Here is a 26881-nt window from a genome sequence, read left to right on the forward strand (position 1 = left end):
TAGGAATAATTCTAACCAAGGAAGTGAAAGATGTATACAATGAAAACTACAAGAACTTATTGAAAGAAACTGATGATGATGTAAAGAAAGGGAGAGACATTCCACGCACATTAATTGGAAGAATAAACACAGCAAAAATGTCCATACTATGCAAATCAATCAACAGATTCAGTGCAATCCCAATCAGAATCCCAATGACATTCTTCACAGAAATAGAACAAAGAATCCTAAAACTCATATGGAGCAACAAAAGACCCTCAATAGCTTAAGCAATCCTGAGAAAAAAGAACAAAGCTGGAAGTATCACAATCCCTGACTTCAAATTGTACTACAAAGCCATAGTGATCAAAACAGCAATGGTACTGGTACCAAAACAGGTGCACAGATCAATGGAACAGAATTGAGAGCCCAGAAATAAAACCACACATCTCTGGACAGCTAATCTTCAACAAAGGAGCTAAGAACATACAATAGAGAAAGTAAAGTCTCTTCAATAAATGGTGCTGGGAAAATTGGACAGCCATATGCAAAAGACTGAAAGTAGACCATTGTCTTTCTCCATACACAAAAATTAACTCAAAATGGGTCAATGACTTGAAAGTAAGACCCGAAACCATAAAACTTGTAGAAGAAAATACAGGTAGTACACCCTTTCACATTGGTCTTAGAAGGATCTTTTCAAATACCACGTCTACTTGGACAAAGGAAACAAAAATAAATAAATAAACAAGTGAGAATTCATCAGACTAAAGAGCTTCTGCAAGGTAAAGGAAACCAGGAACAAAACAAAAAGACACCTCACCAACTGGGAGAAAACATTTGCAAATCATACATCCAACAAGGAGTTAAATCTCCAAAATATATAAAGGACTCACATAACTCAACAATAAAAAAACAAACAACCTAATCAAAAAATGGGGAGAGGATATGAACAAACATTTTTCCAAAGAAGATACACAGATGGCCAGAAAGCACATGAAAAGATGTTCAACATCACTAATCATCAGAGAAATTCAAATCAAAACTACACTAAGATATCACCTTATACCCATTAGAATGGGTATAATCACCAAGACAAAAAATAACAAATGTTGGAAAGGCTCTGGAGAAAAGGGAATCCTCATCCACTGCTGGTGCGAATGCAAACTGGTACAGCCACTGTGGAAAACAGTATGGAGATTTCTCAAAAAATTAAAAATAGAGATACCATATTACCCAGCTATCCCACTAGTGGGTATTCATCCAAAGAACTTGAAATCAACAATTCAAAGAGACTTATGCACCCCTATGTTCATTGCAGCGTTACTCACAATAGTCAAGAAGTAGAAGCAACCCAAGTGCCCACCAACTGATGAATGGGTAAAGAAGATGTGGTATATATACACAATGGAATACTACTCAGCCATAAAAAAAGGCAAAATTGGTCCTATTTGCAACAACATGCATGGACCTTGAGAGTATTATGTTGAGCAAAATAAGCCAGACAGAGAAAGACAAACACCGTATGATTTCACTCATATTTAGAAGATAAACTAACACATGGACAAAGAGAATAGATTAGTGGTTACGAGAGGGGAAGGGGATTTGGGGGTCAGCATAAGTGGTAAAGGGGCACATTTATATGGTGACAGACAAATAATAATGCACAACTAAAATTTCACAATGTTATAAACTATTATGACCTCAATAAAATAAAATTTAAAAAAAAGCAATATCTCTGCCAAAGTTTGTGTTTAACAATGTTGATAGGCAGGAGTTTGTTAGAAAACAATTATCTGAGGATTTCTCTAGCATTTCTGCATGTCTTACGAGAAGAGGCACTGACAGCTTTTGCTCTGGACTATCCTTTCAAGGATGTCTGTATAGTAAACAGCTTTGAAAGACAGAGGTAGCATGTCCCTCTGGAGCAAAGATTTGTTTCCTGAATAAAATAATAAAGATAATAGCTGTCTCTCTCTCTCTCTCTCTCTCTGGGGCAAGGGTGGGAAGTTTTGCTAGTAATCCCCTTATAAGACTAGGATTTCCAATTTGGGGTTCCTCAACTGTGATACAAACTTACTGCTTACAGAGAACCTACGGGGCCACTCTGCAGCACCCCCTTCGGACCCGGGGCAAGAAGGAATGCGGGCATGAAGCTCAGGACTCCTGCCGAGCTGTGAGTAACAGTCCTTTCTCTCTAACCCAGGAGTCTTTCATCTTCTGCCAGTAGCCATTAGGCTGCAGTAGTCTAAATTGTTAGTTTGCAAATAGGGTAGAAATCTCAAAACTTTCAGTCCTTCACAAACTGCAGTTTGACTCTTCACGAGCCCTCCCATAATTTTCTAGCTTTGAAAATGTTTCTATGCCTTGATTTTCATCAATGCTCAAAGCCCATTGAGTTGGAATACTTCATAAAAGGATCAGAAGCATAATTTAACATCAAATTTTAAATATCTTTTCAGGTCTTTGAAATTGTACTAAAAAACAGGTCAAATAAAAGTGGACCTGTTGGTTTTATTTGTACACTGGATATATTTATTAATTCATACAACTCCTTTGCTTCAAAATAATTTGATAGCACAGAAAAAAGAATAAGACATTAACATATGAGAAAAGTTTAAAAGGAAGAATATGAGAAATAATTAAAATGACTTTTTTACTTTTCCTCTATCACTTATCACACCTTCAGTTAGCTAAACGTGTGTGCTATTATTTCCCTCTTGTCTTGCCCCCCTGCTGGACTCTAAGCGCCATGAGAGGAGGAATCATGTTTGTCTTGTTCACTATGAAAGACGCCTGACACACAGTAGATGCTGAGTATGTGGGGTTTTTTTCCCCCAAATAAAGTGTCAGAGAAAGAGGGAGGGGAGAGAGAGAGAGAATGGAATTACGGTTAGCCTCTGTGACTTTCTCACTAACAGAACCCTGAGTGATGTGCCTCATAGAAACAGCGAATTTCCCAGCCTCCTTTGCAAATAGGAATGACCAATGAGATACAAAAGCAAACTGTGGGACTTTAAGAAAACTCTTTATGCCCTACCACACTTTCTCCTTCTTAGCCTTTGGAATACACACGACGACTACAGTTCCAGTAGTTGTCCCTGGACCATGAGAGAAAAGCCAGAGAACCTCAGAGACCTCGACTCTGATATCCTCAAGCTCCTGAACTAATGTCAGCGACTGTCTCCCTCCAGGCTTCTCACGGACTGACTGAAGTCACGGTTAAGTAGATTGTCTATGATACTGTAGTCAAATCTAATACTAATTAATATAGTCCATGAAACACACATCATGAATTTCTGCAAGTGGAACTGTTATGCAACTATATTTCACTCCATTAGAGGTGAGAAGGGGGTTGGAAAAGGAGACATAAATTTGTTGAAGCGTAAATCTAAGAAAAATCATTGGATGTCCATGCAAACACACCAACAGAAAATAACTCTTACCACAAACCAATATGAGATTTCAAAATCATCCAAAAATCATTAGCTTAAATCATGACTTGTTAAAAGTTAGAAGTTAGTTTTTTAGTAAATGTTATGCTTTCATATTCCAAATATCACCCTAAAAATGTTAATAAGGCAACCTTTCATTTGTCATGGATTTGCCACTTAATTTCCTGGACTCCTCTTTTTTCCTCATCCTTTATATTTTACCAGTCAGCAAGCCTTTGTGAAAAGTCTCAGATTACACCTTTCCTTTCTATTTCCAGAAAAACCACCCTAGGCTAGGCTTCAATCTTCTAATCCATAATTACTATAATTGCTTTCTAAATGGTCTTTCCAACTCCCCCTTCTCATTCATCTCTCATCTCATCTCAAATCCTTCCATTTCATTATGCCATTTTCTGCCTATGGAGCACTGGCCATAGACTCTTCAACACTTATTTTATTCCTATATGTCTTAGCTCCCTACTAAATGATAACATCATGAGAAGACACTATGTCCACACTTCCCCATAATTCTCAACCCTGTCTTCACGTGAGAACCATCTGGTGATCTTTTAAAAAAATACCAACGCCCCAGGCGAACCCCTAAAGACTCCACTTCAATTAATCTGGGTGAGGCTCAGGCACCCATGTCTTTTAAAATCCCCACCCACCACCACCAATCAATGTTGGAGATACAACAGTGAACAGGCAGACAGGATAAATCTTACACTCCGTCACTTCATGGCTCTATTCAAACAAGGCCCTGGGTATGTGTGCGTGCACTCACAGACACACGCACGCACACACACCTCCCCCAAATGTAACTTGCCCATCCTCTGAGTTTGAAATCAAGTCCCACCTCCTTTGTGAACCATTCTTTGATGACAACTATCAACATCAATCTCCCTTTCTTCTAACTCTGTTTGATGTACCCACCCACCCCAACCTCTTTAAGCTCCTTTGGCTGCTATTTTCTCTGTATCACACAATTAGCACCTCACTATATGCTGTCAAGCTGCTCATCTGTACAGCAAGCACGATGTCCTAGTTGACCTCAGAAGTCCCTTCCTTTGACTCTAACAGTCCATGAAGTTAAGACTTGTCTGTACTGCCCAATTTAGCAGTCATTAAGATGATGTTTTCCACTAATTATTTGCTATCTATATATTTTCTGTTGACAACTAAAGTACAGGGCCCTTAAACGAACATGGTCTTATAGCTCTGTGGTACATCCCTACCCTCAGCACAATGCTAGATGCCTAAACGTCCACTTACTGATCTGTTAAACCAGACTTGACATAGTCTAAAAATGGGGACAAGTAAAGGGACATCCTCTGAGGAAGCAGTCTCCCGCAAATTAGGAGAGGGGGCTTCGGAGACAGACTGACTGGGTTACTCACCCAGCTCCTACCCCTACCAGCTATGCAGTAATATTACTTGAGAAATATTACTATTATTGCTATGTAGTAATATTACTTGAGGGAGTTATTTAACATCCCTAAGCCTCAGTAATAGTACCTACTCATAGGTTGTTGCCAGGATTAAATGAGAACACACACACATATATATAAAACAACACAGTACCTGGTATGTAATATTCATTTAATAAATGTTAGTTATTATTGATGGGATAACGGTGATGAAATAATTAAGACTGAGGATTAAAAGAATAAAAGGAGGATTTTGATGACTCTGGGGAGACTGGGGATGTAGATTCAGACAAGTTTAATAAGTGCAATAATATAAAGTGTCAGTTCAAATAAAATTAAGCACCTGCTCAGAGCAAGGCCCTTATATCAGGCTCTGTGGCCTATAAGGCAGGCAGAGAACTTGAACAGAGAATGACTCACACTTCCTCTTGTCCCTCTTTCCCTCTGTGTCATTACTCATGCTGAAAATGGTATTCATTCATTCATTCAACAATATTTATTATTACTTGCAAGACCCTGGACAAGTGTGTGGTAGAGTTAGGGAGATAAAGCATGCATATAAACAAGGCAGAAGGCTGTACTGACACAAGAGATACACACATAAATCACTGCAGAAGTTTGTAGGAGGGAGAATAAGGGAGGACTCTAGGAAAGGGGTTACCACCAAAATGGTCCTTGCAGAGACCAAGACTTGGGTTAAGGAGCATTCTTGCCCTCCCTGGGCAGAAGCAGGATAAGCTAATGCTAAAGAAGGACAATGTGGGCTCACTATGCTGATGCTGAAGACTCCAGGGTTGGGGTGGGGGAGTAGGTGTCATCATTGCTTCCAGATTTGATTAGGACATCTGACCTTCTATTTTCTAACCTTTTTGGCAAAACCTGTATCTTATTTTTAAAGGAATAATAATATTCTTCAAATAAACTATCTAAAATTCTATTCACTTGGAGACAAGAAACAATAAATTTATGTTTCATGTCCTGTCATTTGATGCTTCATCCAGCCACCTCAACCACAGGGCAGCCCCACATCCCCTAAAGGCAATTGTACTTCGGGATCGAAGATTGCTGTTGCCTACTTTATACTTGTTCTTTGTTTAGGCACAGGAGGCTGAGGGGTCAAAGCCTCAATAGTTGGGCTTAGACAAGACAGGGTGGGAAAATCAGCATCCTGATGTAATCTGGTTATACATTTACAGTTCCGACCATGAGAAGAGACCACTGGACCCATTACTGGAACAGCAGTAAGTAAACTTTTTCTTTAAAGGGCCAGATAATGAATGTTTTCAATAGAGTTTCTGTTGCAACAACTCATTTCCAGTGTTGCAGTGCAAAAGCAGCCATAGACAATACATAAACAAATGGACATGGCTAGGTTTCTATAAAACTTTATTTCCAAAGACAGGTTGTCAGCCAGATTTGGCCCATGGGCTGTAGTTTGCTAATCTTCTGCTTATAAATTATTATAAACTACTATTTTTCTCTCAACTTACATCTGAATTACAGGTTGATTGGCTACATCATATCCCTTTACTCCAAGACCCAAAACGACAGATCAGCCACCATCCCCACCAGTCAAGTGGAAGAGGGGAAGAAAGTTCTGAAGGGCCTTGAACAGGCCTTGAAGGGCCTTGAAACACTCCCACCTAGAAGTGATGAGCGTTATTCCTATTTACAACTTACTGGCCAGAACTAGCCACATGGCTCACCTCATCACCAGGGTCTTCCCAGTATAATCGTATGAGGTCTGGAAGGCAGAGAGCCTGAAATTTGTGGCAAGGAGCATTTGTGACTGCCAGAAGCTAGTTTAAATCAAATATTGTTTTAAGAAAATTTTTCTTTCATTCAAACAGGTATCATGTATATAGCACTGGCAAATTACAGCCACTCAAGGTAAGCTTATAGACATTTCAACCGATCTAGTAATCATTCTAGATAGATACAGTTGAAAGACTCATGATCTTTCAAAAGATTTATTCTTCTGTGAGAAATTCATTTGGCATATTTCACTTTATATAATACATTAAGAAAGAATAATTGATAAAAGAGAAAACAAGTGATTGAATGAAAACATTCATGGTCAGAGTGACAGAATTCCATCATGTAAAAGGTGCACAATAGCTTAGATATACTTATATATAATTATAGACTTTATGCTTCTTAATAATAATTTTTAAAAATTATATATTTTCTCCATTATCTGAACTTCAGATCCAAGATGGTACCTTCTAATATCTATCAAGCAGAATTTTCTTTCCTAATATATTTTGAAGAAAAGTAATTCTCTGTTTCAGTCTAAGAATTCTAAGATTATTTTAATGATAAGAATAGACACTAGCAGTTATATATTAATTTTTAAAAGAACTAGAGACCCGGTGTCAAGATGGTGGTGTAGACAGACTCTGAACTCACCCCCTCCCACGGACACGACAAATTACACCACTCTTGGAACAATTACCCCTGAGAAAGAACAGAAAACTGGATAAAGAGAATCCCACAACAAGGCACAGTGCTGACTGAGGGGTAAGACGCAGAAATTCCTTTCTGGAGAGAAAAAGCAACATTTTGGCCATGGTACTTCATGGCCAGGAGCAACCTGAAGTTAGGAAGCATTCCATGGAGGAATGGGGGATCTGAGTGGGAGAGCTTTGCCACAACAAGCAGCTTTTGGACTCAGCACAACTGAGAAAAGTGTCATAATCTCTGGCTTTGCTGGCTATTAATAAGGGGGAACGCCCCCAGAGAAGAGATCAGACAGAAGGGGAAGAAAAGACTGCTCTTAAAGGGCCCCAGCACAAATTCACCCAATTCAGAAAGCAACCTAAGATCACCAGAAAGAAAGGTGCACAGTCCTTTGGTGAAAAGAGAGTCACCTGGTAGGCTCTGGGAACATCTTGGTGAGAGGCGAGACCTCCCCAGGGACAGAGACATTGGCAGCAGCCCTTATTGTGACCTAGTACAGGAGTGCTGACACAGATACTGGCAGACACCATTGGAGTTCTTCCCCTGGCCTGTTAGCCTAGGGTCTGCCTGTCTGCCACACCCACTAGAGCACCAATTTAATCCAGCTCAGACAGGGCAGGTAGCCCCCCTAGGGTCTGACCCTGCCCAACAACAAGCCCTTGGGCAACATGTGGGCCTACATAGGCAGGGTGACTGGGATCTCTGCAGCAGGGTGAGTGGGTCCACCTCTGCAGCACAGGGCATGCACAAGGGGTGGGCCAGTGTTGGTGGAGTGTGTGGGGCCTCTGAAACAAGACAACTGGGTCCTTTTCAGTGAGGCAGGGTGAGTGCAAGGGGCAGGACTGTGTTGATGGGGTGTGTGGCCCTATGGGTGGTGGGGTTCTCAGCTGCAGGAGACTTGTGCTTCTCAAACAGCCACATAGGGGATCAGTTTCACCTTCCAAAGACTGAAAAATTATGTTCCAACATGCTTAGGGTCTGCCCCACTCAGCTGCAATCTAGAGAGAGTTAACAACAGCCTTGCTAGCCAGAGGGCTACAGAAATTGTAAGCCCCTGAGCCTAACAACCAGCCATGCTGGGGGCCTACTCACTTAACAGAAAAACTGAAACAGGAATGTGCTATTAGACCTTGCAGCCAACTGTGCTGGGGGGGAGGGGTTCCCCATGCCTGATAAAGCGACTTGAAGGGACCACAGCAGCCACATGCAGCTGAGCATTACAGTCAGACAGCCAGAAGGACAGCCTAGCCTCCCCAGTCACCTTCAGCAAAGACAACCCTAACAGAAGGACACATGTAGCCCACTCAGGGGACACTCCTAGAACATTTGGAACTGGTGATGAGAGGGAAGTACACTGCTGGGCCTCATAAGGCATCTCTTACATAAGGTCACTTCTCCAAGATCAAGAGACATAGGTGACCTACCTAATACACAGATATAAGCACAGAGAAAAAGGCAAAATGAGGAGACAAAGGAATATATTCCAAATAAGGGAATGGGACAAATTCTCAGAAAAAGAACTAAACAAAACAGAAATAAGCAATCTACTTGACAAAAAGTATAAACTAATAGTCATAAGGATGCTCACTGATCTAGGGGGAAGACTGGATGATTCAGTGAGAACTTCAACAAAGAACTGGAAAATACAAAGAAGAACTAATCAGAAATGAAGCATACAATACTGGAAATGAAAAATTCACTAGAGGGACTCAATAGCAGAGTAGATGATACAGAAGAACACATCAGTGAGCTGGATGAAAGACTAGAGGAAATCACTGAAGCCAAACAGATAAAAGAAAAAAGAATTAAAAAGAATGAGGACAGGGCCTGTCCCATGGCTGAGTGGTTAAGTTCGCATGCTCTGCTTCGGCGGCCCAGGGTTTCTCCGGTTTGGATCCTGGGCGCAGACATGACACCACTCATCGGGCCATGCTGAAGTGGTGTCCCACATGCCACAACTAGAAGGAGCCACAGCTAAAAATACACAACTATGTACCGGGGGGGTTTGGGAAAAAAAAGGAAAAATAAAATCTTAAAAAAAAAAGAGAGAATGAGGACAGTCTAAGGGACCCCTGGGACAACATCAAGCACACTAATATCCGTGTTATAGGTGTCCCAGAAGGGGAAGAGAGAGACAAAGGGGCAGAGAATCTATTTTAAGAAATAATCGCTGAAAACTTTCCTAACCTAAGGAAGGAAACAGACATCCAGGTACAGGAAGCACAGAGAGCACCAAACAAGATAAACCCAGGAGGTCCACATCAAGACACATTATAATTAAAATGTCAAGAATTAAAGATAAAGAGAGAATCCTAAAAGCTGCAAGAGAAAGGCAACAAGTTACATACAAAGGAAACCCCATAAGTCTCTCAGCTGACTTCTCAGCAGAAACCTTACAGGCTAGAGGAAAATGACATGATATATTTAAAGTGCTTAAAGAAAAAAAACCTACAGCCAAGAATACTCTACCCGTCAAGGTTATCATTCAGAATAGAAGGAGAGATAGAGTTTCCCAGACAAGCAGAAACTAAAGGAGTTTATCACCAAGAAAGCAGCCTTACAAGAAATGCTAAAGGGACTTATTTAAGTAGAAAGACCACAAATAGGAATAAGAAAATTATCAGAAAGAAAAAATATATATATATATATAATCACTGGTAAAGGCAAATATACAGTAAAAGTAGCGATTAACCACCTATGAAGGTCAAAAGACAAAAGTACTAAAATTATCTATTTCCACAATAAGAGGGTAATGGATACACATGCACAGAAAAGAGGTGAAATATGATATCAAAAACATGAAATGTGGGAGGAGGGTAGCAAAAGAGAAGAGCTTTTAGCAAGAAGTTAAACTAGAGAGACCATCAAATTAATACAGATTGTTACATACATAAGTTATTATAAATGAATCTCATGGTAATCACAAACCAGAAACCTATAATAAACACAAAAAAAATTAAGAGAAAGGAACCCAAATATAATATGAAAGAAAGCCATCAAACCACAAGGGAAGAGAGTAAGAGAAGAAGAAAGGAACAGAGAAGAACTACTAAAAAAACCAGAAAAAAGGTAACAAAATAGCAGTAAATACATACTTATCAATAGCTACCATAAATGTCAATAGATTAAATGCTCCAATCAAAAGACATAGGGTAGCCCACTGGATAAAAAAACAAGACCTATTTATATGCTGCATACAAGAGACACACTTCAGACCTAAAGACACTCACAAACTGAAAGTGAAAGAAGAGAAAAAGATAATCCATGCAAATGGCAATGAAAAGAAAACAGGCATTGCAACGCTTACATCAGACAAAATAGACTTTAAAACAAAAACTGTAACAAGAGACAAAGAAGGAGACCACATATTGATAAATGGAACAATCCAACAAAAGGATATAACACTTGTAAATATCTATGCTCCCAACATAGGAGAACCTAAATACATAAAGCAATTATTAACAGACACAAAAGGAGAAACAGACAGTAACGCAATAATAGTAGGGGACTTGAACACTCCACTTACACCAATGGATAGATCATCCAAACAGAAGATCAATAAGGAAACATTGGCCTTAAATGACACATTAGCCCAGATGGACTTAGTAGATATATATAGAACATTCCATCTAAAACCACAGAATACACATTCTTCTCAAAAGTACACAGAATGTTCTCCAGGATAGATCACATATTAGGCCACAAAAAAGTCTCAATAAATGTAAGAAGACTGAAATAATACCAAGCATCTTTTCTGACCACAACAGTATGAAACTAGAAATCAACTACAGGAAGAAAATTGGAAAAGCCACAAATATGTGGAGATTTTTTTAAAATGCTACTGAACAATGAGTGGGTCAAGGAAGAAATAAAAAGAGAAATCAAAAAATATCTGGAGACAAATGAAAAAGAAAATATGACATGCCAAAATTTATGGCATACAGCAAAAGCAGTTCTAAGAGGAAAGTTTATAGCAATACAGGCCTACCTCAACAAACAAGAAAAATCTCAAATCAACAATCTAACATTGCATCTAAGAAACTGGGAAAAGAAGAACAAATAAGGCCCTAAATCAGTAGAAGGAATGAAATAATAAGAATCAGAGGAGAAATAGATGAAATAGAGACTAAAAAACAATAGGAAAAAAATGAAACTGAGAGCTGGCTCTTTGAAAAGATAAACAAAACTGACTTTAGCTAGACTCACTAAGAAAAAAGAGAGAAGCCTCAAATAAATAAGGCATAAATGAAAGAGGAGAAACTACAAAGGACACCTCAGAAATACAAAAGATTTGTAAGAGAATACTAAGAAAATCTATATGCCAACAAATTGGATAATCTGGAAGAAATGGATAAATTCTTAGAATCACACAACTTTCCAAAACTGGATCAAGAAAAAACATAGGATTTGAATCAATCACCAGTAAGAAGAACTAAACAGTAATCAAAAACCTCCCAAAAAAATGGAAGTCCAGGACCGGACAGCTTCCCTGGTGAATTCTACCAAACATTCAAAGAAGACTTAATACTTATCTTTCTCAAACTCTTCCAAAAATTGGAGAAGAGGGGAAGGTTCCTACTCATTCTACAAAGCCAACATTACCCGGATAGCAAAACCAGATAAGGACAACACAAAAAGAGAAAATTATAGGCCAATATCACTGATGAACGTCAATGTGAAATCCTCAACAAAATACTAGTGGAATAAATTTAACCAAAGTGGTGAAAGATCTGTACATTGAAAACTATAAAACATTGTTGAAAGAAATTGAAGAAGACACAAAGAAATGGAAAGATATTCCGTGTCCTTGGATTGGAAGAATTAACATCGTTAAAAATGTCCATACTTCCTAAAGTAATCTATAGATTCAATGCAATCCCTATCAAAGTTCCAATAACATTTTTACAGAAACAGAACAAAAAATCCTACAATTTATATGGAACAACAAAAGAACCCGAATAGCCAAAGGAATCCTGAGAAAACAGGACAAAGTTGGAGGCATCACACTCCCTGATTTCAAAATATACTACAAAGCTATAGTAATCAAAACAGCATGGTACTGGGAGAGAAACAGACATGCAGATCAATGGAACAGAATTAAGAGCCCAGAAATAAACCCACACATCTATGGACAGCTAATTTTCGACAAGGGAGCCAAGAACATACACTGGAGAAAGGAAAGTCTCTTCAATAAATGGTGGGAAAACTGGACAGCCACATGCAAAAGAATGAAAGTAAACCATTATCTTACACCATACACAAAAATTAACTCAAAATGGATTAAAGACTTGAAATGTAAAACCTGGAGCCATTAAACATCTAAAAGAAAACACAGGCAGTACAGTCTTCGACATGGGTCTTAGCAGATATTTTCAAGAACTATGTCTGACCGAGCAAGGGAAACAATAGAAAAAATAAACAAATGGGACTACATCAAACTAAAAGGCTTCTGCACAGCAAAGGAAACCAGCAACAAAATGAAAAGACAACCAAACAGTTGAGAGAAGATATTTGTAAACCATGTAACTGATAAGGGGTTAATATCCAAAACTATAAAAAGAACTCATACATCTCAACAACAACAAAACTAACAACCCAATTAATGGGCAAAAGATCTGAACAGATATTTTTCCCAAGAAGATATACAGGTTGCCAACAGGCACATGAAAAGATATTCAACATCACTAAATATTAGGGCAATGCAAATAAAAACTACAATGAGATATCACCTCACACCCATCAGAATGACTATAATTAAGACAAGATACAAGTGTTAGGATGTGGACAAAAGGGAACCCTCATACACTGCTGGTGGGAGTGCAAACTGGTGCAGCCACTATGGAAAACAGTATGGAGATTCCTTGAAAATTAAGACTAGAACTATCATACAATCCAGCTATTCTACTGCTGGGTATTTATTCAAAGAACAAGAAAACACAAATTTGTAAAGATACATGCACCCCTATGATCATTGCAGAATTATTCATAATATCCCAGAAGCAACCTAGATGCTCACCAAGGAGGATGAATGGATAAAGAAGATGTAGTATACATACATAATGGAATACTACTCAGCCATAAGAAGTGATGAAATCCGGCCATTTGTGACAACATGGATAGACTTTGAGGATATTACGCTGAGTGAAATAAGACAGAGGGAGAAAGTCAAATACCGTATGACCTCACTCATAAGTAGAAGATCAAAACAATGACAAACAAACACATAGCAACAGAGATTTGATTGGTGGTTACCACAGGGGAAGCGGGGAGGGCAAAAGGGGTGATTAGGCACATGTGTGATGATGGCTTGTAATTAGTCTTTGGGTGGCGAACATGATGTAATCTACACAGAAATTGAAATATAGTGATGTGCACTTGAAATTTATATAATGTTATAAAGCAATGTTACCGCAGTAAAAAAAATTTAGAAACCAATTAACTGAAATTAAATTGAATTAAATTAAAAAATTAAAGAACTAAAGACATTTCCTGGAAATGCCATCGATTGTTAAATTAATGAAATTAAGTTGAAAATATGATTTTCCATCCACATTATTGCCTGGTTACTGACATCAATATAAAGAATTCCATAAACTAGTAGTTACAAAAAAGGACTTTCCCAATCACATATGCTAAAACAAGTGATAAAATGTCAAAGATACGATGCACATACAAACAGAATCATAGACTCTTAAGAACTGGAAGAGCCCTGAGAAGTAATCAGCCCAACTTTTGACGCCACTCAGTTCTTAAAGGGGAAGACAGATGACCATGAAGATTGTCTATCAACACCTGAGGACAGAGCCTGGTTTACTTTCAAAATCACATTGATATTATAATACAATTTTAAATTTGGAGAAATCTTTTGATTTTACAATAAAAACGACAGAAAGTGAATTTACTTTGTTTAAAGGAGATATGAAGATAATAAAGCGAGGAAGAATTTGGAGTGAGCCCCATGATTAACTCAGTTTATGACAGTACATCACCTGAAGCTCATTCACATGGGTACTGTACAATTAGGGACATTATTCACATTGTACTTGATAAAAAATGAGAGTTTCTCATTTTAAGATGGGCATACAAATCAAAGCTGATTCTTTACTTACTGCAACGCAATACTCAAAAATGAATTTCAAACTCTCCAACACTTATTTCTGTAACATCCTCCCTCTCATTGAATTAAAGTTTATTCTATCTCTGACTGCATAAATCAGAGGGTTTCCCATCTGCCTTCAGGCCTCATTTCAGTTGGCAGATAGCAGGCCTTTAGAGGGTATGTAGAGAAAATAAACACAAACTTAGCTCACTGAGGAACAGACTTGCCCGGATACACGGAACAGCCTCACTTCTCAACAAGCGCCACTGACCTTGTCCAAAACAGGAAATTACTACAATCAACTCTGTAAGATTTCCCCACGCTTCTGCACACTCATACACACAAACACACACACACTACACACACGTTTTCAGATGGCTGGAGGTGGCAGCCAAGAAAGAAACTCTGACCAAGCTTGCGTCAAGTTAGGACGTGTCACCCTTCACAGGAAGATCCACTCTCATGAATGTGTTGTCTGTACGAACATCCTGTGAAATGGCATTACATGGCCTTCTTAATTTGAGTAACACTTAACTTACAATTTCACAGATGTTATTTTTTTAAAATAGATTTAGGATTTCTTTTACTCTCCAAACTGTGGTTTTCGGTGCCACATCAGTTTACAGAACGCTGAAACTCATTATCAGCACACAGCCACAAAAGCTGTGAGCTTCTTGTGTGAAATAGCCCTTTGAGTCACGGGGAGTGTAAAGAACTCCCAGCACTGGAGAAATTCTCATGAATTATTGCCTGTTGTGTGTTTTCCAAAACTTTACTTGCAGCGGAAAATGGGGGAATAAAGTTCTAAGAGAGCTATTTGATGGCTAAAATCATCAAATTTTAAGCTTTGTTAAAGATCACAGCTCTTTTTAGCTGTTGAATGTGATGAAGGACATTGGACACAGATTTGTGTTTTGTGGCTCAAGAAACCAGGTCATTTTATCAAGACAGGGAGACTACCACAACAGCCACTGTCTTTGAGGTTATTACAAAATTCATTCACTTTCTTAAGAGATATTGTGGGTTATCAATTAAATGTAGGCACTAACCTAGTTGCTGGGAACACCATGGTCTCTGCCGTGAATTTTTTTCTTTTCCCTCTTTTTAAAAATTATCCAATATCCAAACTCCCTTTCAGCTTAGGGGTAAGTTGGGGAGCATTCCCCACTGATCCCAGTGGTGGTGGGGGAGGTGCCCTGCCGCTCCCCGTGGAGCCAGGAGAGGACTCTTCCCGTAGCACACGGAGCGGACACAGGAGCTCGTCCAGCCCCTCAGACGCCTGCCTGGACTCCCCGTCCAGAGCCAGAGACCCAAAGACAAAAAGGTCATCAGCCTCTGTTGCCCTCTTGGTTTCTAGCCATCTTCTGAGCCTCTTCCTCATCTTCTGTTGATTCCCTATCACTCTACTACTTGTTTCCTTTTGTTTTTCTAAGGATTCTGCGTATCATAATCGAGAACCCTGATTAACGCAGTTTCTATGAAGCAAGTAAACAACAGTGCCGGACCCACAGTCAAGACATACGGTGAGAATCAGTGGAGAAATATTCCCCTTTTTTAAATGTCCGGCATCATTCACTGTCAAGCACTAGCTTCCAAAACTGCTCAGCAATTGGCAAGGCGGTTTTCCATTCATCGTCAGGGCAGTCAATTGCATGGGAAATAAAATAACACTATGTCAAAACCTGGTTATCCGCCTTGCTTTAAGATTTGGATGCCAATCACAAAGGTTTGCTCCACAGCGGTCTCATTTGTTGTCAGAGGGAAAGGAGCCTGGGTGCATTTATGAACTGGAGACTGGAGTTCCCACACAAAGACCAGCGGCTTCAACAATGGATCACCTCGGAGGAGCCTGGGAAGTTCAGCAGGTAATCTGAGGTTGTTAATAACGGAACCTGAAGCTTCGAGGGCCCAGCAACAACATCACCGCTCATTTCAACAATTACATCAAACATTTACCATGGACATAGCAAGCTGGTGCTGAAAGGCCCTTCACTTTCTCACTGCGACGACGCTCTCCAACATCTCCTCATTGACCTCCGTGCTTCCGCTCCACATCCATTCTCCCAAGAGGAGTCAGGGAGACCTTCCAGAAACATCAGTCAGCTCACTTAACCCCCCTGCTCGAGATGCACCAAAGACCTCCTCCACACTTACGAAAGAACCCCAACTGCGCCGCAGCCCCGCAGCCTCACGTGGCCTGGCCTGCTGTTTGCAGAGCTCAGCCCCTCCAGTCTGCCCCTCACTCATCCAGACACACTTTCTTCTGGTCTCTCCAAACACTCCTCACTCACTCTATCTGGGCTTTTTTGCACTGGCTGTTCCCTTTTCCTGCAGTGTGGCTAGATTATCCTTGTCCTTCAAGTCTTGGCTTAAATGCCACCTCCTCAGAGAAGCCCTCCTTGACCACTCACTCAGTCACTCACTGTATAACTTAACTGTACTGGGTCCAGTTTGTGCCCCACCCCCTTGCCCCCACAGGCCCACAAGGCCCACCTATCTGTCCCACTCTGGGTCCTCAGCCACTAGTCTTGCTTCCCTGCTAGAATGACCCTAGTGACCACTCATCACAGTCCCTCCAGTCACAAAGCCCTGACCACAGCCATCCCTGTAGCCTTCAAAGGCTCACGAGCCCCAAGAACAGTGCCAGCTAACGAGGAGAGACCACCACGCCTGCCTACCAGCTGGCCCAGGCTCTGAGTCTCGCTCTGCCCAAGGCCACGTGGAGGGGTGTGCAGGGCAGTCAGCAGAGAGTGGAGATGGCAAGGAAGCAGCTGGTCCACTACTCAGCCTTCCTTCCCCACCCTTCATTCTATATGACACTCTGAAAGGAAGAAACTTCATACAGACTTTCTGGAAACATCCTGCAAGACAAGCAGCCAACTGCATTTGTTGCAAACTTGTGGCCACCTTGGACTGGCTGCCCCTCCTTCTCCATCTCTCTTCCCTTTTCCCCTCACTCTTGTTTCCTGCAGCTGTAGCCTCAGCAAAGCATTATCACACAAGCTTTTATCTCAGGCTCTGTTTTCTACGGAGCCCAGGGTAAAACAGTGACACTATTTTAATTCATTTCCTGATATTTTCTTGTTTAACACTTTGTTTATGTGTTGTCTACTCCCTATCTCCAGGTTTCTTGAGCTGTGTTCCCCTGGCCCCAACACAGCCAGAATGGAAAAGCATGGAACCTGGTTGAGCACAGAGACTGTATCTGTCTTGTTCACTGGGGCTCTGAACAGTGCCTGACACATAATAGGTGCTTAACAAATACCTGTGGAATGAAGAAAGAGCACAACAGCACAGCACCTAAGGCCAGCTGTGTGTGCCCTCCAACTGCAGACAACTAGAGATTCAACAGGACTCTGTCTGTCTGTTGACTGCATGTCCTCAGGGCCAGCACAGTGCCTGGCACACAGCTGCTCTCAAAAATACATCTGACTGATGAATGAATTGGGAAGCACTGGCAAAATTAATGACTAGAAATTAGTGGCAAGAACAGGAAAAAGAAGTCACTGACAGCTCCTGGTCACAAGCTTCTGCTGAAAGCAGGTTAAAGAAAGTGGACAGGAGGAATTCCAAGATGGCGCCGTGAGTAGTCCTCTTTGTCTCTCGCCCTTCGAGTCTACAATTATTTGGACACTTATCGCTTGACAAAGGATATCCAGACAGCATCTCAGGACGTCTGAGACACCCACGCGACTATACATCGGAAGGCGGACGGACTTTCCTCCGGGAGGATGTGGAAATAGGTGAAAACTCTCCGACCCCGACGGGCAGCCTAGTACCCGCAAGCGGCTTTCTTCCAACGGACGCCCCCAGAGGATCCACACACATCTAGGGCAGGAGCGAGAACACAACAGAGGAGCGACGGTGGAAACAGGTGACCAGAACCCTACTTAAACCCCCCGCAATTACTCCTAAACGCAGAGGGAAACTTTGGAGTTGCACACCTGAGCCCGAGGGGAGAGTCTCTCCCCGCCATTGGCGGGGAGACCCGGCCTGGTGCTCGGGGCGCCCGGAGGGTCCCAGAGAGACGCCCGCCCCGGGGGACTAGGGATTGCCGGAGATCTCGGAGAGGACCGGGGCGGGGGAACTTTCAAAGGCGGGTCCGGCGACCCGGAGGGGAAGCGCCGGAGCTCCGCCAGGCAGCAGACAAAACTCTCTGTCTGCCGGTAGCAGAGGGGCCACGCTGAGCATTCAGAGCTCCCGGCAGAGGCCCGGAGAGAAGCCCAGAGGGCGGGGCGACCCCCAGCTGCCGTTGCCCACCCGGTGAGGCTAGGGATTGCCGGAGATCTCGGAGAGGACTGGGGCTGGAGAGAGTTCCAGAGACCCAGCTTAGTAGCCTAGGGGGAAACCCTACAGGCTCACAGAAGCCTTAGGGAAAGCCTCTGCACAGCACCAGTAGAAGGCACCCAGCCGCCAGCCACAAGGCTGGAAGACCCCAGGGCAAAAGCAGCATAGCTAGGTGTACTAACCACAGACTGTAGAAGATGCCAATAGCTCTCCTGCGACCCATAGAGGACAAGTGAGATTTGGTGGGTGCCGACAGCAACCGAGCGACAAATAAAAGTGATCCCACCCCTGGCCGCTGGAAAAGCCCATAACACCGTTGCAGACCCCAAGGAGAGAGCGCATCTAGGTGGGCAACAACAGTAGGCACCTGCAGCCTGAAGCCCCCCGTGACGGCCCCCACGGCAGAGGAGGGAATCCAAAGGGCCACTGTGGCTACGAGGAGGGGCCCAGGCCCAGTTAGCAACTACGGACAGGGTTCCTGGTTGGTGAAGTATAAACAGCTGCTCCCCCCACCGCAGCAGCTGAAACAAGTGAAAGGAGCAACTAAACTCTATCTCCATGAGGAGGCACAAATCAACATCATCAAGCAATATGAAAAAATACATTAAATCTCCAGAACAGAAAGAAAGTAACAAATACACAGAAAACAATCCCAAAGAAAATGAGATATATAACCTAAATGATGATGACTTCAAAACAGCCATCATTAGGATTCTCAATGAGTTAAGAGAGAATTCTGACCGACAACTCAACGAGTTCAGGAGCTATGTCACAAAAGAGTTTGATACGATAAAGAAGAACCAAACAGAAATACTGGAAATGAAGAACACAATAGAGGAGATTAAGAAAAATCTAGATGCTCTGAACAGTAGGGCCGATAATATGGAGGAAAGAATTAGCAATTTGGAAGATGGCAATATAGAATTGTTGCAGGCAGAGGAGGAGAGAGAAGCAAGACTTAAAAGAAATGAAGAAACTCTCCGAGAATTATCAGACACAATTAGGAGATGCAACGTAAGGATTATAGGTATACCAGAGGGAGAAGAGAAGGAGAAAGGGGCAGAAAACCTATTCAAAGAAATAATGGCTGAGAACTTCCCAAATCTGGTGAGGGAGATGGATCTTCAGGTGACAGAAGCCAATAGATCTCCAAACTTTATCAATGCAAGAAGACCAACTCCACGGCATATAGTAGTGAAGCTAGCAAAAGTCAACGACAAGGAGAAAATATTAAGGACAGCCAGGCAAAAGAAACTAACCTACAAAGGAACCCCCATCAGGCTATCAGCAGATTTCTCAGCAGAAACTTTACAGGCTAGAAGAGAGTGGAATGATATATTCAAAAATCTGAAGGACAAAAACCTACAGCCGAGAATTCTCTACCCAGCGAAAATATCCTTCAAATACGATGGAGAAATAAAAACTTTCCCAGATAAACAAAAATTAAGGGAGTTCATTGCCACAAAACCTCCTCTTCAGGAAATCCTCAGGAAAACCCTCATTCCTGAAAAATCCAAAAAAGGAAAGGGGCTACAAAACCAAGAGCAGAGGAGATAAGTAGAAGGACAACAACAGAGAGTAGCAGCTCTACATCAGAACAGATTAAACCATGGGACGAGAAACAAAGGAAACTGAAGAAAACCGGAAAACAAGACACAAAATGGTAGTGGTAGGCCCCCACGTCTCAATAATCACTCTAAATGTAAACGGATTGAACTCCCCAATCAAAAGACACAGAGTGGCAGGATGGATCAAAGAACAAGATCCAACAATATGCTGCCTCCAGGAAACACACCTCAGCCCCAAAGACAAACACAGACTCAGAGTGAAGGGATGGAGAACAATACTCCAAGCTAATAATGAACAAAAGAAAGCAGGTGTCGCTATACTAATATCAGACAAGGTAGATTTCAAAGCAAAACAGATAAAGAAAGACAAAGAGGGACAGTATATAATGATAAAAGGGACTCTCCACCAAGAAGACATAACACTTATAAATATATACGCACCCAACACAGGAGCACCAAAATTTGTAAAGCAACTCTTAATAGAACTAAAAGAAGACATCAACAACAATACAATAATAGTAGGGGACCTCAACACACCATTAACACCAATGGACAGAACATCCAGACAGAAAATCAACAAGGAAATAATAGAATTAAATGAAAAATTAGACCAGATGGACTTAATAGATATATATAGAACACTTCATCCAAAAACAGCAGGTTACACATTCTTCTCAAGTGCACATGGAACATTCTCAAGGATTGACCATATTTTGGGAACCAAAGCAAACATCAATAAATACAAGAGAGTTGAAATAATATCAAGCATCTTTTCTGATCATAACGCTATTAAACTAGAAATCAACTACAAGAAAAAAGCAGAGAAAGGTGCAAAAATGTGGAGACTAAACAACACGCTTCTCAACAAACAATGGATCATTGAAGAAATTAAAGAAGAAATCAAATATTATCTGGAGACAAATGAAAATGAGAACACGACATACCAAATCATTTGGGATGCAGCAAAAGCAGTCCTAAGAGGGAAATTCATCGCAATACAGGCTCACCTCACTAAACAAGAAAAAGCTCACGTAAGCAACCTCAAACGACACCTAACAGAACTAGAAAAAGAAGAACAAACAAGGCCCAGAGTCAGTAGAAGGAGGGAAATAATAAAAATAAGAGCAGAAATAAACGATATTGAAACAAAAAAGACAATAGAAAGGATCAATGAAACAAAGAGTTGGTTCTTCGAAAGAATTAACAAAATTGACAAACCCCTAGCCAGACTCACCAAGTAAAGAAGAGAGAAATCGCAAATTAATAAAATCAGGAATGACAGAGGAGAAATCACAACAGATACCAATGAAATACAAGAGATCATAAGAGAATACTATGAAAAACTATATGCCAACAAATTGAACAACCTGGAAGAAATGGACAAATTCCTAGACTCCTACAATCTCCCCAAACTGAATCAGGAAGAAATGGAGAATCTGAATAGACCAATCACAAGTAAGGAAATAGAAACGGTAATCAAAAACCTCCCCAAAAACAAGAGTCCAGGACCAGACGGCTTCTCTGGAGAATTCTACCAAACATTCAAAGAAGACTTAATACCTATTCTCCTCAAACTGTTCCAGAAAATTGAGAAAGATGGAGAACTCCCTAACACATTCTATGAAGCCAACATCACTCTGATCCCCAAACCTGACAAGGACAACACAAAGAAGGAGAACTACAGGCCGATATCACTGATGAACATAGATGCAAAAATCCTCAACAAAATTTTGGCAAACCGATTACAGCAATACATCAAAAAGATTATACACCATGATCAAGTGGGATTTATACCAGGGACACAGGGATGGTTCAACATCCGCAAGTCAATCAACGTGATACACTACATTAACAAAATGAAAACCAAAAACCACATGATCATCTCAATAGATGCAGAGAAAGCATTCGACAAGATCCAACACCCATTTATGATAAAAACCCTCAGTAAAATGGGTATAGATGGAAAGTACCTCAACATAATAAAGGCCATATATGATAGACCCACAGCCAACATCATACTCAATGGACAAAAGCTGAAAGCCATCCCTCTGAGGACAGGAACAAGACAAGGGTGCCCACTTTCACCACTCCTATTCAACATAGTTCTGGAGGTGCTGGCCAGAGCAATTCGGCAGGAAAAAGAAATAAAAGGAATCCAAATAGGTAACGAAGAAGTAAAACTCTCGTTGTTTGCAGACGACATGATCTTATACATAGAAAACCCCAAAGAATCCACAGAAAAACTATTAGAAATAATCAACAACTACAGCAAAGTAGCAGGGTATAAAATTAACGTGCATAAATCAGTAGCATTTCTATACACTAACAATAAACTAACAGAAAAAGAACTCAAGCACTCTATCCCATTCACAATCGCAACGAAAAGAATAAAATACCTTGGGATAAACTTAACCAAGGAAGTGAAGGATCTATACAATGAAAACTACAAGACTCTCTTGAAAGAAATAGGCGATGACATAAAGAGATGGAAAGACATCCCTTGCACATGGATTGGAAGAATAAACATAGTTAAAATGTCCATACTACCTAAAGCAATATACAGATTCAATGCTATCCCAATCAGAATCCCAAGAACATTCTTCACAGAAATTGAACAAACAATCCTAAAATTCATATGGGGCAACAAAAGACCGCGAATTGCTAAAGCAATCCTGAGCAAGAAAAACAAAGCCGGCGGAATCACAATCCCCGATTTCAAAACATACTACAAAGCTACAGTGATCAAAACAGCATGGTACTGGTACAAAAACAGGTCCACAGATCAATGGAACAGAATTGAAAGCCCAGAGATAAAACCACACATCTATGGACAGCTAATCTTCGACAAAGGAGCAGAGGGCCTACAATGGAGAAAAGAAAGTCTCTTCAACAAATGGTGCTGGGAAAACTGGACAGCCACATGCAAAAGATTGAAAATTGACCATTCTTTTTCACCACACACCAAAATAAACTCAAAATGGATCAAAGACCTAAAGATTAGGCCTGAGACAATAAGTCTTTTGGAAGAGAATATAGGCAGTACACTCTTTGACATCAGTTTCAAAAGAATCTTTTCGGACACTGTAACTCCTCAGTTGAGGGAAACAATAGAAAGAATAAACAAATGGGACTTCATCAGACTAAAGAGCTTCTTCAAGGCAAGGGAAAACAGGATTGAAACAAAAAAAAAGCTCACTAATTGGGAAAAAATATTTACAAGCCACTTATCCGACAAAGGGTTAATCTCCATAATATACAAAGAACTCACACTGCTTAACAACAAAAAAACAAACAACCCGATCAAAAAATGGGCAGAGGACATGAACAGACATTTCTCAAAAGAAGATATGAATATGGCCAATAGACACATGAAAAGATGTTCATCATCGCTAATCATCAGGGAAATGCAAATCAAAACTACACTAAGATATCACCTTACCCCCGTTAGATTGGCAAAAACATCCAAAACCAAGAACGACAAATGTTGGAGAGGTTGTGGAGAAAGAGGAACCCTCATACACTGTTGGTGGGAATGCAAACTGGTACAGCCACTATGGAAAACAGTATGGAGATTTCTCAAAAAGTTAAAAATAGAAATACCCTATGACCCAGCCATCCCATTACTGGGTATCTATCCTAAGAACCTGATATCAGATATCTCAAGAGTCCGTTGCACCCCTATGTTCATCGCAGCATTATTTACAATAGCCAAGACGTGGAACCAGCCTACATGCCCAGAAACTAATGATTGGATAAAGAAGATGTGGTATATATACACAATGGAATACTACTCAGCCATAAAAAAAGACGAAATTGGCCCATTCACAACAATGTGGATGGACCTCGAGGGTATTATGTTAAGCGAAATAAGTCAGTCAGAGAAAGACGAACTCTATATGACTCCACTCATAGGTGGAAATTAGTATATTGAGAAGGAGATCTGATTGGTGGTTACCAGGGAAAAGGGGGGGTGGGGGGAGGGTACGGAGGGGGAAGTGGTGTACCCACAACATGACTAACAAAAATGTACAACTGAAATCTCACAAGGTTGTAATCTATCATAACATTAATAAAAAAAAAAAAAAAAATTATTTGAAAAAAAAAAAAAAATTATTTGAAAAAAAAAAAAAAAAAAAGAAAGTGGACACAAATATGTGGCAAAACAAATAAGCAAAAAAATTAATCAGAAACTCACGAAAAAATATGATTATATAAGGTTAAAATAGACACTGACAAATGTTTCTTTATTAGGAGGTCAAAAAGAAATCCAAGAGAATGCCCCGGATAAATGGCCATGAACTTTCATACAGCAGCACAAAATAAAGGTGAATCTTTTGAAACAAATTAAAGTTCCACACTAGTCAAGACATCAAAACGCACAGTTGCTGTCCTTCACAGAGTTGGTTAAAAAAGAACGAACGATATTTGTTTCATTGTTTACACAGCCAAGGATGCACACTCTAATCACTAATCAGCCATCACTGACACAATCAAAGCAATCGCATCCCCTCCCTGCTCCAGATACTGGCCCATTTCATTTTCATTAACCATTTCAGTAAAGAGGGAAGAATTAGTAAAGTGACCAACTCATTTCTAATGACAACGCTTGATATTATAATTTATATAGCACTTATATTTCTATCACCTCATTTAATCTTATGTCAATCCTATAAGGCAGGCATATTCTCCCCAATGTATAAAAATAGGCAGAAATAAAGAGGTAACAAGACACGCTCCTTATCACAGAGACAGTAAACAGCCCCCTGCTCCAAGTCCACTCTTTCTACTTCATCACGGCATTTCCAGGCATCAGTTTACGAGGTGCATATTATCCATTGCAACAATAAAACTACATAATTTATTCATCAATCCATTTATTCATTCATTCAACAAGAATGAACTTTTTTAGTGCCTACTGTGTGTCAGCCACCATTCTAGGGACCAGAAATGCCATAGCTAACAAGCAAAAGCTTCTGTTCTCGTGGAGCTTAAATTCAAAAACAGAAAGGCAGATGACAAAGAAATAACCAACTTGCCATCGAATGTATAATTCTAAGATGATGTTGATGAAATTAGTCCAAAAGCCAAATGTGACATTTTCAGTAGGTCCATGTCAAATGGGCTATATTATCATAATACCCAAACACATCGACACTGGGTGTCAGGTGGACGAAACAAGCAGGGGATCATCCGACCTTGCCCATTTGGACATCACATGCACACACATTTGGCCAGCTCTGCCTTATAGCAGTGGTTCCCAAAGGCTGGGCTACAATGCAGTTATCGCTCATGACAAAATTTTCACCATCCAAGACAAAATGAAAGATAATTTTCACCATCCAAGGGAAGACGAGAAGCAATGTAACAGGTTCTTCATAAAACTAAATTATCCAAGGCTATGGAAAGGACCTGAACATAGGAATGCTTATACATCATTCCAAAGGCACAAAAAAAAATCTGAAATGTATTAAATGCATACTTGGAAAAGTAGATGACAGTGTCCCCTACAGTCTAAAAATGGCATGATTGCTGTACCTTCTGCAACAACGCAGCTGTGGATCAAACATTTCACTGTAAACTTCCACAAAGCAATCCAGCTTGGACTCTGTTTTCTCATAGTTCCTCATTGTCTCAGGAGTGGAATACCCTCATATTAGTCTCCTCTGACTGCTGTAACACATTATCACAAATTTAGTGGCTAAAAACAACACAAATTAATTATTTTGGAGCTCTAGAGATCAGAGGTCTAAAATGGGTTGGCAGGGCTGCATTCCTTCTGGAAGCTCCAGCAGATGATCTGTTTCCTTGCCTTTTCCAGCTTCTAGAGGCTGTCAGCATTCCTTCTCTTACAGCCCCATGTCACTCCAACCTCTGCTTCTGTCATCACGTCCTCTTCTCTCCCTGTGCTTCTATCATCACATCCTCTTCTCTGACTCTGAAGCACCTGTCTCCCTCTTATAAGAACCCTTGTGATAACATTGGGCCCGCCCAGAAAATGCAAGACAATCTCCCCATCTCAAAATCCTTAGCTTAATCATGTCTGCAAAGTCCCTTTTGCCACATGGTAACATATTCAAGTTGCAGGCATTTGGTGTGGACATCCTTGAGAGGTCGTTATTCAGCCCACCACATTTACCAAAGTTGACCAGAATAATCAGTGATCACGAAGGGCTCTCGATGCTGGTGTTATTCCTAGATAATTCTATAAATATGGTGACTAGTAATGTAAGATAGTTGGAAATATTGAGCTATTTATTTTAAGGGTATGTTCCATCAATTAAGAAGTTAGGATTCCCTGAGGACCTGTATTGTGAGCTAGTCCCATGAAGACAACGTTATATCGTCGAATCTTCCAAACATCCAAAAGGTTAGCTACATTATTTCTATTTGTACATAAGGAAACTGAGGCTCAGAGAAGATAAATAACTTGTTCAACGTCACAGAACTACTAAATGGCAGAGCAAGAATTTACACCCAGATGCAACACTGAAAAGCCTCTGCTTTCTCTCTGTGCTGTGTCCTTTCAACGTGCGCGTCTCACCTACAGTCAACGTGACGCTTGCATCTGTCAGTGACTCTGTAATTCTCCTCTATTTCACAGCAGGAAACATGGATAATCACATCATA

General features: G+C 40.6%; 1 protein-coding gene and 1 long non-coding RNA gene across 9 annotated transcripts in view; one reads left to right on the forward strand and one right to left on the reverse strand.

The window, feature by feature from the left end:
- Positions 1–26881, reverse strand: part of DCDC1 (doublecortin domain containing 1) — a 443558-nt gene that overhangs the window by 273793 nt on the left and 142884 nt on the right. The window lies entirely within an intron of this gene.
- Positions 7872–16080, forward strand: LOC139084233 (uncharacterized). The gene is made up of 2 exons (XR_011541652.1): positions 7872–8012; positions 15833–16080. It is a non-coding gene; the product is annotated as an uncharacterized lncRNA (long non-coding RNA).

This window comes from Equus przewalskii, chromosome 6, assembly GCF_037783145.1.
Source record: "Equus przewalskii isolate Varuska chromosome 6, EquPr2, whole genome shotgun sequence".
NCBI classification, from domain to species: Eukaryota; Metazoa; Chordata; class Mammalia; order Perissodactyla; family Equidae; genus Equus; species Equus przewalskii.